This window comes from Somniosus microcephalus, unplaced genomic scaffold (assembly GCF_052327205.1).
Source record: "Somniosus microcephalus isolate GS21.2 unplaced genomic scaffold, FLI_Smic_1.0 unresolved_chr2, whole genome shotgun sequence".
NCBI lineage: Eukaryota > Metazoa > Chordata > Chondrichthyes > Squaliformes > Somniosidae > Somniosus > Somniosus microcephalus.
This window is the reverse complement of record NW_028225180.1, coordinates 12725929-12731010: the sequence shown is the minus strand read 5'-3', so window position 1 is coordinate 12731010 and position 5082 is coordinate 12725929. Positions and strand designations below refer to the sequence as shown.

At 48.5% G+C, this 5082-nt stretch overlaps 1 non-coding gene across 1 annotated transcript; it reads right to left on the bottom strand.

Annotated features, from left to right (window-relative positions):
• Window positions 1–3885: 3885 nt before the first annotated feature.
• On the bottom strand, window positions 3886–3958 carry trnat-ugu (transfer RNA threonine (anticodon UGU)). Its single transcript has one exon. It is a non-coding gene; the product is annotated as a tRNA-Thr (tRNA).
• Window positions 3959–5082: the final 1124 nt, after the last annotated feature.

The window sequence follows — 5082 nt, the reverse complement described above, 5'->3', positions numbered from 1 at the left end:
GTAGTCTAAGAGTACACAATGTTGGTAATGAAGCAGACCTCCAAACAATCTGGGTCACACTTCAGATAGCAGGAGTCCAAGTGAAGATGGAATTGGACACTGGATCGGCATTGACGGTCATGAATAAGCAAGATTACAAAAGGTTATTCCCACATATTCCCCTATGGGATACGGAGATTGTATTGAAAACATACACGGGGCGAAAAGTATACCCCATCGGGAAGATAGAGGTAAAGGTGGTCCACAAGGGCAAAGAAAGCCGAGGAATGGACTTATATGTGCTACCTGAGGGAGGTCCACCACTACTGGGACGGGAGTGGATTAGGAAAATAAATATGGACTGGCATTCCTTAAAAGCAATAACGGTAGATTCCGGTACAAAAGATGTCAAACCTAAACGATTGTCCAGAATATTGGACGATGCTAAAGAGGTGTTCCAACAGGGACTGGGAACACTGAGAGGAATTACGGCAAACATCAAGGTTGAAGAACATGCAAACCCGAACTTTTTTAAAGCCAGACCGGTACCTTATGCGATACGACCTGCTGTGGAAGCTGAGCTGGAAGGGCTAGAATGTTCAGGAGTACTGTCTAAGGTAGACTGGAGTGAGTGGGCCACGCCCATTGTCCCCGTCATGAAGCGTTCATCGAGCAACAAGCCGGGGGAACCGGGGAAGGTTCGCATCTGTGGAGATTTCAAGATCACTGTTAATCCGGTGCTTCACACGGTGCAGTATCCGCTTCCGCGGATTGAGGATATCTTCGCTTCGTTGTCTGGCGGGAAACACTTCAGCAAGATAGACCTGGCGCAGGTGTACTTACAGATGGAAGTTGAGGAAGAGTCACGCCAGTATCTCACGATCAACACACATAGAGGCTTGTACCGGTATAATAGACTGGTTTTTGGAGTGGCATCAGCTCCAGCAATTTGGCAGAGGGCCATGGAGCAGGTATTACAGGGAATTCCAGGCACACAATGTTACCTGGACGATATTCTGATTACAGGAGATGATGACGAGGAACACCTTGCAAATTTGGAACTGATGCTCACCAGATTGAAAGAATATGGACTTCGAGTTAATCGCCAGAAATGTGAATTCTTTCAGAAGCGGATCTCGTACTGTGGTCATGTCATTGACCAGGAGGGGCTTCATAATTCTCCTGACAAGATCGAAGCTGTTGTGAAGGCTCCCGCTCCGGATAATGTATCCCAGTTGAGGTCGTTCCTGGGGTTGATTAACTATTACCATAAGTTTCTGCCAAATTTATCCATGGTGCTGCACCCGCTGAACGCTCTTTTGCAGAAGGGAGTACCATGGAAGTGGAGCGAGGACTGTAAGAGGGCCTTTCGCAAAAGCAAGGCATTGATCACTGTGGTGTATGTAACCTGTTACACCTTAAGAGAACTTAAGCCTGGTCCACCTTAAGAAAGGTACTACTTTCTTTGGCTGCTGTATACGTAATACCGGTGGTGACCACACCGGTATATAAGCACAGTGTAATAATATTGTATTCAGTATAGTCCGACCTCCAACCAGTAAAGACCTGTTGAATTTACTCTTGTGGTCTGTGTAGTAATTCTCACTATAACACACAGACCTGACAATCACCTCAGAGGAAGTGTTGGCTCACTTCAACCCAACGCTGCCTATTCGTTTGGCTTGTGATGCTTCTCCATATGGTATTGGGGCAGTACTCTCACACAAGTTGCCAAATGGCCTGGAGAGGCCAGTTGCGTTCGCATCCAGATCATTGACCTCCGCTGAGCGCAACTATGCTCAGATAGATAGGGAGGCTCTCAGCCTTGTGTGGGGAGTAAAGAAGTTTAATCATTACCTGCAGGGCCAAAAGTTTACGCTTCTGACAGACCACCAGCCGTTGGTATCCATTTTTAACCCTAAGAAGGGTGTTTCGGTGATGACAGCACAGAGACTCCAGAGATGGTCCCTTTTCCTAGGGGCACATCAATGTCAGATCGAATTCAAAGGTACAAAGCTGCATTGTAATGCTGATGGGCTGTCGTGCCTGCCACTACCTACAGAGGAGGAGGCACCGACGGTTGACCCTGTTGAGTTATTTCACTCGACCATCATCGAATGTTTACCAGTCACCAATGCAAGTATTGAAAGAGAAACCAGGAATGACCCGACACTGTCCCGGGTCTACGAAGTGTCAGTGAAGGGATGGCCAGCACATGGTGATCCACTGTTACCGGCATTCTCAGCAAGACAAGAACAGCTGTCCGTCTGTCAAGGAACATTGATGTATGGAACAAGGGTGATTATTCCTCCTAAGTTAAGAGAGAGAGTTCTAAAGGAACTGCATGAAGGTCATCTGGAGGGAGTCAAGATGTAAAGCCTTGCTAGGGCTTATGTGTGGTGGCCGGGTATCGACCAACAGATAGAGGATCTGACGAAAAGCTGCTCAGGGTGCCAAAAAGTGCAAAATGCACCTCCGATTGCACCGCTGCATCCATGGGAATGGCCTTCAACCCCATGGCAACGTGTACATATTGACTTTGCTGGTCCTTTCATGGACTCCATGTTTTTAATTGTGGTGGACGCACATTCTAAATGGCCAGAGGTGATTAAGATGACTACCACTACCTCGGAAAAGACGATCGCGGTGCTAAGAACGATATTTGCAAGAAATGGATTGCCAGAACAAATATGTTCAGACAACGGACCGCAGTTCGTGTCAGAAGAATTCCAGAAATTCATGAAGAAGAATGGGGTGAAACATTATACCTCTGCCCCATATCATCCGGATACAAACGGGTTGGCCGAGAGATTTGTACAAACGTTCAAAAAAGCAATAAAGGCCATGAGCGAAGATCAGATTCCACTGCAACACAAGGTGGACAAATTCCTACTGGCATATCGAAACGCCACTCATGCAGTGACAAACCAAAGTCCTGCCATGATATTCTATAACAGGAGGTTGCGGTCCAGGTTGGACTTGTTAAAACCAAATGTGCGGAGGGAAGTTGAAAACAAACAGTTCCAGCATATAAATAACAAGACCACTCGGAGTTTCGAAATAGGACAACCAGTGTTAGCCCGGGACTATAAAAACGAGAAATGGCAATCTGGAACAATTCAGGCCAGACAAGGACCCCTGATGTACACGGTAGATATTGGTGAAAATGTAATACAGCGTCATGCTGACCAACTGGTAGAATCGAGAACAAGGGTCGAACCCAGGGTTACGGCAGAGACAACCGTGGAAGAAGTTAGTGAACCTGAAGCATCTACCTCAGAAGTGAATGTACCTGAGGATGATGTCCAATCCATAAGAGATCAACTAGATGAGTCACCCCAGCAACGAGAATCAGAGACCCCTGAAAGGCGTTATCCAACTTGAATCAGGAGGCCTCCTCAGAGACTGAATCTTTGAACTGTTTTGCATGAAGTTGTATAGATATATATCTATATGTTATTATGTTATGTTAAATGGGGATATAACTGTTAAGCTAAAAAGGGAGGATTGTGGTGTTTGTAACCTGTTCCACCTTAAGAGAACTACCTTAAGAGATGTACTACTTTTTCTTGGCTGCTGTATACTGTAATACCGGTGGTGACCACACCGGTATATAAACGTTGTGCAGGGATATGCTGGGCAGTTCAGCCCTGACCTCCGAATAGTAAAGACCTGTTAAAGTTATTCTTGTTGTCTGTGTCCAGTGATTTATAATAAGCATAACTGGGACACACAGACTTAACAGTAAGGAAGAGAGAAACAGGCAAAAAGGGGGAGTACAGGGGAATTGAATGGAAGGAGAAGGAAAGGTGGAGATTGGGAAGGGAGAGAGAGCCTGTTCTCGTGTTGGTCTCGGAGCTGTTTCATACGTAAAAGTAAACATGCTGTGAATTAACAAATTTGCACAGGCCCCAGTGAGATTTCAACTCACGACCCCTGGTTTACAAGACCAGTGCTCTAACCCCTGAGCTATGGAGCCACCTGCACTGGATTGCTTCTCACTCCAGTTAGTGCTGTGCGTTTGAAGAATGAGGCAGGGCACAGTTCACCACTCAGATTGTGTCCCATCCCCCGATACCTGCCTCAGGCTCTTCAATAGTCACCTCTCAACAACAATAGAGCAACATTCACGTACTAAAACGTCCCAAGGCAACGCAGTTACACTCTCAATAGCAAAATACTGCAGATGCTGGAAATGCAAAATAACAACAGAAAAGGATGGAAAAACTGAGCAGGCCAGGCAACATCCTTGGAGAGAAATTATAGAGTCAACGTTTCGGGTCGGCACTGAACACAGGGCTCACACAGAACACAAGGCCCGCACTGAACACAGGGCCCGCACTGAACACAGGGCCCACACTGAACACAGGGCCCCCACTGAACACAGGGCCCACACTGAACACAGGGCCTGCACTGAACAAAGGGCACTCACTGAACACAGAGCTCGCACTGAACACAAGGCCTGCACTGAACACAAGGCCTGCACTGAACAAAGGGGCCGTAATGAACACAAGGCCCACACTGAACACAGGGCCCACACTGAACACAGGGACCGCACTGATCACAGGGCCCGCACTGAAGACAGGGCCCGCACTGAAGACAGGGTCCGTACTGAACACAGGGCCCGCAGTGAACACAGTGCCCGCACTGAACACAGGGCCCGCACTGAACACAGTGCCCGCAGTGAACACAGGGCCCGCACTGAACATAGGGCGCTCACTGAACACAGAGCTCGCACTGAACACAGGGCCCGTGCTGAACACAGGGCCCGCAGTGAACACAGGGCCCCCACTGAACACAGGGCCCGCACTGAACACAGGGCCCGCACTGAACACAGGACCCTCACTGAACACAGGCCCCGCACTGAACACAGGACCCGCACTGAACACAGGACCCGCACTGAACACAGGGGCCGTACTGAACACAGGGCCCGCAGTGAACACAGGGCCCCCACTGAATACATGGCCCGCACTAAACACAGGGCCCCCACTGAACACAGGGCCCGCACTGAACACAGGGCCCTCACTGAACACAGAGCTCGCACTGAACACAAGGTCCGTACTGAACACTGGGCCCGCAGTGAATACTGGGCCAACACGGAAC